This window comes from Triticum aestivum, chromosome 5D (assembly GCF_018294505.1).
Source record: "Triticum aestivum cultivar Chinese Spring chromosome 5D, IWGSC CS RefSeq v2.1, whole genome shotgun sequence".
Lineage (NCBI taxonomy): Eukaryota > Viridiplantae > Streptophyta > Magnoliopsida > Poales > Poaceae > Triticum > Triticum aestivum.
The window spans coordinates 18,175,331-18,186,823 of NC_057808.1; positions in this window are offsets into that span (position 1 = coordinate 18,175,331).

Sequence of the window (11,493 nt, forward strand, 5' to 3'; positions counted from 1 at the left end):
ATACCTACGTACCCCCAAACCATCAGAGGCATCCACGAAAACCTAGTTCCACCACCGCAACCATCTGTACCCGTGAGATCCCATCTTGAGGCCTTTTCTGGCGTCCTACCGGAGGGGGCATTGATCACGGAGGGCTTCTACATCAACACCATAGCCTCTCCGATGATGTGTGAGTAGTTTACCAGACCTTCGGGTCCATAGTTATTAGCTAGATGGCTTCTTCTCTCTCTTTGGATCTCAATACAAAGTTCTCCTCGATTCTCTTGGAGATCTATTTGATGTAACTCAACGTTTGCGGTGTGTTTGTCGAGACCGATGAATTGTGGTTTTATGATCAAGATTATCTATGAACAATATTTGAATCTTCTCTGAATTCTTTTATGTATGATTGGTTATCTTTTCAAGTCTCTTCAAATTATCAGTTTGGTTTGGCCTACTAGATTGATCTTTCTTGCAATGGGAGAAGTGCTTAGCTTTGGGTTCAATCTTGCGGTGTCCTTTCCCAGTGACAGCAGGGGCAGCAAGTCACATATTGTATTGTTGCCATCGAGGATAACAAGATGGGGTTTATATCATATTGCATGAGTTTATCCCTCTACATCATGTCATCTTGCTTAAAGCGTTACTCCGTTCTTATGAACTTAATACTCTAGATGCATGCAGGATAGCGGTCGATGTGTGGAGTAATAGTAGTAGATGCAGAATCATTTCGGTCTACTTGTTACGGACGTGATGCCTATATACATGATCATACCTAGATATTCTCATAACTATGCTCAATTCTATCAATTGTTCGACAGTAATTTGTTCACCCACTGTAATACTTATGCTCTAGAGAGAAGCCACTAGTGAAACCTATGGCCCCCGGGTCTATTCTCCATCATGATTAATCTTCCAACACTTAACTATTTTTATTGCCGTTTATTTTACTTTGCTTCTTTATAATAAAAATACCAAAAATATTATCTTATCATATCTATCAGATCACACTCGTAAGTGATCGTGAAGGGATTGACAACCCCTTTTTCGCGTTGCCAGGTTCTTATTTGTTTGTGTAGGTGCACGGGACTTGTGCGTGATCTCCTACTGGATTGATACTTTGGTTCTCAAAAACTGAGGGAAATACTTACGCTACTTTACTGCATCACCCTTTCCTCTTCAAGGGAAAACCAACGCAGTGCTCAAGAGGTAGCAAGAAGGATTTCTGGCGCCATTGCCGGGGAGATTCAAGCCAAGTTAAGTCAAGTCAAGACATACCAAGTACCCATCACAAACTCTTATCCCTCGCATTACATTATTTGCCATTTGCCTCTCGTTTTCCTCTCCCCCACTTCACCCTTGCCGTTTTATTCGCCCTCTTTTCCGTTCGCCTCTTTTTCGCTTGCTCCTTGTTTGCTCGTGTGTTGGATTGCTTTCTTGTCATGATGGCTCAAGATAATACTAAATTGTGTGACTTTACCAATACCAACAACAATGATTTTCTTAGCACTCCGATTGCTCCTCTTACCGATGCAGAATCTTGTGAAATTAACGCTGCTTTGTTGAATCATGTCATGAAAGATCAATTCGACGGCCTTCCTAGTGAAGATGCCGCTACCCATGTGAATAGCTTCATTGATTTGTGTGATATGCAAAAGAAGAAAGATGTGGACAATGATATTGTTAAATTGAAGCTATTTCCTTTTTCGCTTAGAGATCATGCTAGAGTTAGGTTTTCGTCTTTGCCTAAAAATAGTATTAATTCATGGAATAAGTGCAAAGATGCTTTTATCTCTAAGTATTTTCCTCCCGCTAAAATCATCTCTCTTAGAAATGATATCATGAATTTTAAGCAACTTGATCATGAACATGTTGCACAAGCTTGGGAGAGGGTGAAATTAATGATACGTAATTGCCCTACACATGGTTTGAATCTTTGGATGATTATACAAAATTTTATGCCGGATTGAATTTTGCTTCTAGAAACCTTTTAGATTCGGCCGCGGGAGGCACTTTTATGGAAATCACTTTAGGAGAAGTTACTAAACTCCTAGATAATATTATGGTTAATAATTCTCAATGGCACACCGAAAGTCTACTAATAAAAAAGTGCATGCGGTAGAAGAAATTAATGTTTTGAGTGGAAAGATGGATGAACTCATGAAATTATTTGCTACTAAAAGTGTTTCTTCTGATCCTAATGATATGCCTTTGTCTACTTTGATTTAGAATAATAATGAATCTATGGATGTGAACTTTGTTGGTACGAATAATTTTGGTAACAATGCGTATAGAGGAAACTATAATCCTAGGCCGTTCCCTAGTAATTCCTCTAATAATTATGGTAATTCTACAACAATTCTTATGGAAATTTTAATAAGATGCCCTCTGAATTTGAGACTAGTGTTAAGGAGTTTATGAATTCACAAAATAATTTCAATGCTTTGCTTGAAGAAAAATTGCTTAAAGTTGATGAATTGGCTAGGAACATTGATATAATTTCTCTTGATGTTGATTCATTGAAACTTAGATCTATTCCACCTAAGCATGATATCAATGAACCTCTCAAATCCATGAGAATTTCCATTGATGAGTGCAAAGAAAGAACCGCTAGGATGCGTGCTAAGAAAGATTGCTTTGTGAAAGCGTGTTCTTCTAATTTTTTATGAGAATAAAGATGAAGATCTAAAAGTTATTGATGTGTCTCCTATTAAATCTTTGTTTTGCAATATGAATCTTGATAAACATGGGACTGAATATGAGTTACCTTTACCTAGAAGGCGTCCCAAAAATTCAGAGTTTTTAGATCTTGACGATAAAGTTGGTAAAAGTGGGATTGAAGAGGTTAAAACTTTAGATATTAATGAACCCACTATTTTGGATTTCAAGGAGTTTAATTATGATAATTGCTCTTTGATATATTGTATTTGCTTGTTGCAATCCGTGCTAAATTCTCCGCATGCTTATAGTCAAAATAAAGCTTTTACTAAACATATCGTTGATGCTTTGATGCAATCTTATGAAGAAAAACTTGAGTTGGAAATTTCTATCCCTAGAAAAATTTATGATGAGTGGGAACCTACTACTAAAATTAAAATTAAAGATCCTGAATGCTATGCTTTGTATTATGGGTGCTAGTGTTTCCACGATTCCAAAAACTTTGTGCGATTTGTTAGGTTTCCGTGAATTTGATGATTGCTCTTTAAACTTGCACCTTGCGGATTCCACTATTAAGAAACCTATGGGAAGAATTAATGATGTTCTTATGGTTGCAAATAGGAACTATGTGCCCGTAGATTTTATTGTTCTTGATATAGATTGCAATCCTTCATGTCCTATTATTCTTGGTAGACCTTTCCTTAGAACGATTGGTGCAATTATTGATATGAAGGGAGGGAATATTAGATTCCAATTTCCGTTAAGGAAAGGCATGGAACACTTCCCTAGAAAGAAAATAAAATTACCTTATGAATCTATTATGAGAGCCACTTATGGATTGCCTTCCAAAGATGGCAATACCTAGATCTATCCTTGCTTTTATGCCTAGCTAAGGGCGTTAAACGATAGCGCTTGTTGGGAGGTAACCCAATTTTATTTTAGTTTTTTGCTTTCTGCTTCTGTTTAGGAATAAATCTTTGATCTAGCCTCTGGTTAGATTTTTTTGTGTTTTAATTAGTGTTTGTGCCAAGTTAAACCTATAGGATCTTCTTGGATAATAGTTATTTGAGCTTGCTGAAAATTCCAGAAACTTTCTGTTCACTAAAACAATTGTTAAAAATATTGATTACAATTGCAGTAGATCAATAAACAAATTGTCTAGGTCGTCCTATTTGTGCAGAATTTTTTGAGTTCCAGAAGTTTGCGTTAGTTACAGATTACTACAGACTGTTCTGTTTTTGACAGATTCTGTTTTTCGTGTGTTGTTTGCTAATTTTGATGAATCTATGGCTAGTAAAATAATTTATAAACCATAGAGAAGTTGGAATACAGTAGGTTTAACACCACTATAAATGAAGAATGATTTCAATACAGTATCTTGAAGTGGTGTTTTGTTTTCTTTCGCTAACGGAGCTCACGAGATTTTCTGTTGAGTTTTGTGTTGTCAAGTTTTCAAGTTTTGGGTAAAAGATTTGATGGATTATGGAACAAGGAGTGGCAAGAGCCTAAGCTTGGGGATGCCCATGTCATCCCAAGATAATCTAAGGACACCAAAAAGCCAAAGCTTGGGGATGCCCCGGAAGGCATCCCCTCTTTCGTCTTCGTCCATCGGTAATTTTACTTGGAGCTATATTTTTATTCACCACATGATATGTGTTTTGCTTGGAGCGTCTTGTATGATTTGAGTCTTTGTTTGTTAGTTTTCCACAATCATCCTTGCTGTACACACCTTTTGAGAGAGACACACATGATTCGGAAATTATTAGAATACTCTATGTGCTTCACTTATATCTTTTGAACTATATAGTTTTTGCTCTAGTGCTTCACTTATATATTTTAGAGCACGGTGGTGGATTTGTTTTATAGAAACTATTTTTCTCTCATGGTTCACTTATATTATTCTGAGAGTCCTACAAAACAGCAAGGTAATTTGCTTTAATTATGATAGGCATCCAAGATTAGTAATTTTTTTTCTTATGAGTGTGATGAATACTATGAGAAGTTTGATGCTTGATAATTGTTTTGAGATATGAAGATGGTGATATTAGAGTCATGCTAGTTGAGTAGTTGTGAATTTGAGAAATACTTGTGTTGAAGTTTGTGATTCCCGTAGCATGCACGTATGGTGAACCGTTATGTAATGAAGTCAGAGCATGATTTATTTATTGATTGTCTTCCTTATGAGTGGCGGTCGGGGACGAGCGATGGTCTTTTCCTACCAATCTATACCCCTAGGAGCATGCGCGTAATACTTTGCTTTGATAACTTGTAGATTTTTGCAACCATTATATGAGTTCTTTATGACTAATGTTGAGTCCATGGATTATACGCACTCTCATCCTTCCACCATTGCTAGCCTCTCTAATAACGTGCACTTTTCGCCGGTATCATACACCCACCATGTACCTTCCTCAAAACAGCCACCATACCTACCTATCATGGCATTTCCATAGCCATTCCGAGATATATTGCCATGTAACTTACCACCGTTCCGTCTACTATGACACGCTTCATCATTGTCATATTGCTTTGCATGATCATGTAGTTGACATCATATTTGTGGCAAAGCCACTATTCATAATTCTTTCATACATGTCACTCTTGATTCATTGCATATCCCGGTACACCGCCGGAGGCATCCACATAGAGTCATATTTTGTTCTAAGTTTTGAGTTGTAATTCTTGAGTTGTAAAGAAAATAAAAGTGTGATGATCATCATTATTAGAGCATTGTCCCAAGTGAGGAAAGGATGATGGAGACTATGATTCCCCCATAAGTCGGGATGAGACTCCGGACTAAACAACAAAAATGAGAGAAAAAGAGAGAAGGGACAATGCTACTATCCTTTTACCACACTTGTGCTTCAAAGTAGCACCATGATCTTCATGATAGAGAGTCTCCTATGTTATCACTTTTCATATACTAGTGGGAATTTTTCATTATAGAACTTGACTTGTATATTCCAATGATGGGCTTCCTCAAAATGCCCTAGGTCTTCGTGAGCAAGCGAGTTGGATGCACACCCACTTAGTTTCTTTTGTTGAGCTTTCATATACTTATAGCTCTAGTGCATCCGTTGCATGGCAATCCCTACTCACTCACATTGATATCTATTAATGGGCATCTCCATAGCCCGTTGATACGCCTAGTTGATGTGAGACTATCTTCTCCTTTTTGTCTTCTCCACAACCACCATTCTATTCCACATATAGTGCTATGTCCATGGCTCACGCTCATGTATTGCGTGAAGATTGAAAAGTTTGAGAACACCAAAAGCATGAAACAATTGCTTGGCTTGTCATCGGGGTTGTGCATGATTAAATACTTTGCGTGATGAAGATAGAGCATAGCCAGACTATATGATTTTGTAGGGATAACTTTCTTTGCCCATGTTATTTTGAGAAGACATAATTGCTTAGTTAGTATGCTTGAAGTATTATTATTTTTATGTCAATATTAAACTTTTGTCTTGAATCTTTCGGATCTGAACATTCATACCACAATTAAGAGAATTACATTGCAAATTATGCTAAGAAGCATTCCCCATCAAAAATTCTGTTTTTATCATTTACCTACTCGAGGACGAGCAGGAATTAAGCTTGGGGATGCTTGATACGTCTCCATTGTATCTATAATTTTTGATTGTTCCATGCTATATTATATTCTGTTTTGGATGTTTAATGGGCTTTATTATACACTTTTATATTATTTTTGGGACTAACCTATTAACCGGAGGCCCAGCCCAAATTGCTGTTTTTTGCCTATTTTAGTGTTTCACAGAAAAAGAATATCAAACGGAGTCCAAACAGAATGAAACCTTCGGGAACGTGATTTTCAGAACAAACATGATACAGATGACTTGGAGTCTACGTAAAGCAATCAACGTGGAGAGCACGAGGCAGGGGGCGCGCCATCTACCCTCGTGGGGCCCACGTTGCTCCACCGACGTACTTCTTCCTCCTATATATACCAACGTACCCCCAAACCATCAGAGGCATCCACGAAAACCTAGTTCCACCGCCACAACCTTCTGTACTTGTGAGATCCCATCTTGGGGCCTTTTCCGGCATCCTGCCGAAGGGGGCATTGATCACGGAGGGCTTCTACATCAACACCATAGCCTCTCCGATGATGTGTGAGTAGTTTACCTCAGACCTTCGGGTCCATAGTTATTAGCTAGATGGCTTCTTCTCTCTCTTTGGATCTCAATACAAAGTTCTCCTCGATTCTCTTGGAGATCTATTTGATGTAACTCTTCTTTTGCGGTGTGTTTGTCGAGACCGATGAATTGTGGTTTTATGATCGAGATTATCTATGAACAATATTTGAATCTTCTCTGAATTCTTTTATGTATTATTGGTTATCTTTGCAAGTCTCTTCGAATTATCAGTTTGGTTTGGCCTACTAGATTGATCTTTCTTGCAATGGGAGAAGTGCTTAGCTTTGGGTTCAATCTTGCGGTGTCCTTTCCCAATGACAGCAGGGGCAGCCAGGCACGTATTGTATTGTTGCCATCGAGGATAACAAGATGGGGTTTATATCATACTGCATGAGTTTATCCCTCTACATCATGTCATCTTGCTTAAAGCGTTACTCCATTCTTATGAACTTAATACTCTAGATGCATGCTGGATAGCGGTCGATGTGTGGAGTAATAGTAGTAGATGCAGAATCGTTTCGGTCTACTTGTTACGGACGTGATGCCTATATACATGATCATACCTAGATATTCTCATAACTATGGTCAATTCCATCAATTGTTCGACGGTAATTTGTTCACCCACCGTAATACTTATGCTCTTGAGAGAAGCCACTAGTGAAACCTATGGCCCCCGGGTCTATTCTCCATCATATTAATCTTCCAACACTTAGCTATTTTTATTGCCTTTTATTTTACATTGCATCTTTATCATAAAAATACCAAAAATATTATATTATCATATCTATCAGATCTCACTCTCGTAAGTGACCGTGAAGGGATTGACGACCCCTTTTTCGCGTTGGTTGCGAGGTTCTTATTTGTTTGTGTAGGTGCGCGGGACTTGTGCGTGATCTCCTACTGGATTGATACCTTGGTTCTCAAAAACTGAGGGAAATACTTACGCTACTTTACTGCATCACCCTTTCCTCTTCAAGGGAAAACCAACGCAGTGCTCAAGAGGTAGCAAGAAGGATTTCTGGCGCCATTGCCGGGGAGATTCAAGCCAAGTTAAGTCAAGTCAAGACATACCAAGTACCCATCACAAACTCTTATCCCTCGCATTACATTATTTGCCATTTGCCTCTCGTTTTCCTCTCCCCCACTTCACCCTTGCCGTTTTATTCGCCCTCTTTTCCGTTCGCCTCTTTTTCGCTTGCTCCTTGTTTGCTCGTGTGTTGGATTGCTTTCTTGTCATGATGGCTCAAGATAATACTAAATTGTGTGACTTTACCAATACCAACAACAATGATTTTCTTAGCACTCCGATTGCTCCTCTTACCGATGCAGAATCTTGTGAAATTAACGCTGCTTTGTTGAATCATGTCATGAAAGATCAATTCGACGGCCTTCCTAGTGAAGATGCCGCTACCCATGTGAATAGCTTCATTGATTTGTGTGATATGCAAAAGAAGAAAGATGTGGACAATGATATTGTTAAATTGAAGCTATTTCCTTTTTCGCTTAGAGATCATGCTAGAGTTAGGTTTTCGTCTTTGCCTAAAAATAGTATTAATTCATGGAATAAGTGCAAAGATGCTTTTATCTCTAAGTATTTTCCTCCCGCTAAAATCATCTCTCTTAGAAATGATATCATGAATTTTAAGCAACTTGATCATGAACATGTTGCACAAGCTTGGGAGAGGGTGAAATTAATGATACGTAATTGCCCTACACATGGTTTGAATCTTTGGATGATTATACAAAATTTTATGCCGGATTGAATTTTGCTTCTAGAAACCTTTTAGATTCGGCCGCGGGAGGCACTTTTATGGAAATCACTTTAGGAGAAGTTACTAAACTCCTAGATAATATTATGGTTAATAATTCTCAATGGCACACCGAAAGTCTACTAATAAAAAAGTGCATGCGGTAGAAGAAATTAATGTTTTGAGTGGAAAGATGGATGAACTCATGAAATTATTTGCTACTAAAAGTGTTTCTTCTGATCCTAATGATATGCCTTTGTCTACTTTGATTTAGAATAATAATGAATCTATGGATGTGAACTTTGTTGGTACGAATAATTTTGGTAACAATGCGTATAGAGGAAACTATAATCCTAGGCCGTTCCCTAGTAATTCCTCTAATAATTATGGTAATTCTACAACAATTCTTATGGAAATTTTAATAAGATGCCCTCTGAATTTGAGACTAGTGTTAAGGAGTTTATGAATTCACAAAATAATTTCAATGCTTTGCTTGAAGAAAAATTGCTTAAAGTTGATGAATTGGCTAGGAACATTGATATAATTTCTCTTGATGTTGATTCATTGAAACTTAGATCTATTCCACCTAAGCATGATATCAATGAACCTCTCAAATCCATGAGAATTTCCATTGATGAGTGCAAAGAAAGAACCGCTAGGATGCGTGCTAAGAAAGATTGCTTTGTGAAAGCGTGTTCTTCTAATTTTTTATGAGAATAAAGATGAAGATCTAAAAGTTATTGATGTGTCTCCTATTAAATCTTTGTTTTGCAATATGAATCTTGATAAACATGGGACTGAATATGAGTTACCTTTACCTAGAAGGCGTCCCAAAAATTCAGAGTTTTTAGATCTTGACGATAAAGTTGGTAAAAGTGGGATTGAAGAGGTTAAAACTTTAGATATTAATGAACCCACTATTTTGGATTTCAAGGAGTTTAATTATGATAATTGCTCTTTGATATATTGTATTTGCTTGTTGCAATCCGTGCTAAATTCTCCGCATGCTTATAGTCAAAATAAAGCTTTTACTAAACATATCGTTGATGCTTTGATGCAATCTTATGAAGAAAAACTTGAGTTGGAAATTTCTATCCCTAGAAAAATTTATGATGAGTGGGAACCTACTACTAAAATTAAAATTAAAGATCCTGAATGCTATGCTTTGTATTATGGGTGCTAGTGTTTCCACGATTCCAAAAACTTTGTGCGATTTGTTAGGTTTCCGTGAATTTGATGATTGCTCTTTAAACTTGCACCTTGCGGATTCCACTATTAAGAAACCTATGGGAAGAATTAATGATGTTCTTATGGTTGCAAATAGGAACTATGTGCCCGTAGATTTTATTGTTCTTGATATAGATTGCAATCCTTCATGTCCTATTATTCTTGGTAGACCTTTCCTTAGAACGATTGGTGCAATTATTGATATGAAGGGAGGGAATATTAGATTCCAATTTCCGTTAAGGAAAGGCATGGAACACTTCCCTAGAAAGAAAATAAAATTACCTTATGAATCTATTATGAGAGCCACTTATGGATTGCCTTCCAAAGATGGCAATACCTAGATCTATCCTTGCTTTTATGCCTAGCTAAGGGCGTTAAACGATAGCGCTTGTTGGGAGGTAACCCAATTTTATTTTAGTTTTTTGCTTTCTGCTTCTGTTTAGGAATAAATCTTTGATCTAGCCTCTGGTTAGATTTTTTTGTGTTTTAATTAGTGTTTGTGCCAAGTTAAACCTATAGGATCTTCTTGGATAATAGTTATTTGAGCTTGCTGAAAATTCCAGAAACTTTCTGTTCACTAAAACAATTGTTAAAAATATTGATTACAATTGCAGTAGATCAATAAACAAATTGTCTAGGTCGTCCTATTTGTGCAGAATTTTTTGAGTTCCAGAAGTTTGCGTTAGTTACAGATTACTACAGACTGTTCTGTTTTTGACAGATTCTGTTTTTCGTGTGTTGTTTGCTAATTTTGATGAATCTATGGCTAGTAAAATAATTTATAAACCATAGAGAAGTTGGAATACAGTAGGTTTAACACCACTATAAATGAAGAATGATTTCAATACAGTATCTTGAAGTGGTGTTTTGTTTTCTTTCGCTAACGGAGCTCACGAGATTTTCTGTTGAGTTTTGTGTTGTCAAGTTTTCAAGTTTTGGGTAAAAGATTTGATGGATTATGGAACAAGGAGTGGCAAGAGCCTAAGCTTGGGGATGCCCATGTCATCCCAAGATAATCTAAGGACACCAAAAAGCCAAAGCTTGGGGATGCCCCGGAAGGCATCCCCTCTTTCGTCTTCGTCCATCGGTAATTTTACTTGGAGCTATATTTTTATTCACCACATGATATGTGTTTTGCTTGGAGCGTCTTGTATGATTTGAGTCTTTGTTTGTTAGTTTTCCACAATCATCCTTGCTGTACACACCTTTTGAGAGAGACACACATGATTCGGAAATTATTAGAATACTCTATGTGCTTCACTTATATCTTTTGAACTATATAGTTTTTGCTCTAGTGCTTCACTTATATATTTTAGAGCACGGTGGTGGATTTGTTTTATAGAAACTATTTTTCTCTCATGGTTCACTTATATTATTCTGAGAGTCCTACAAAACAGCAAGGTAATTTGCTTTAATTATGATAGGCATCCAAGATTAGTAATTTTTTTTCTTATGAGTGTGATGAATACTATGAGAAGTTTGATGCTTGATAATTGTTTTGAGATATGAAGATGGTGATATTAGAGTCATGCTAGTTGAGTAGTTGTGAATTTGAGAAATACTTGTGTTGAAGTTTGTGATTCCCGTAGCATGCACGTATGGTGAACCGTTATGTAATGAAGTCAGAGCATGATTTATTTATTGATTGTCTTCCTTATGAGTGGCGGTCGGGGACGAGCGATGGTCTTTTCCTACCAATCTATACCCCTAGGAGCATGCGC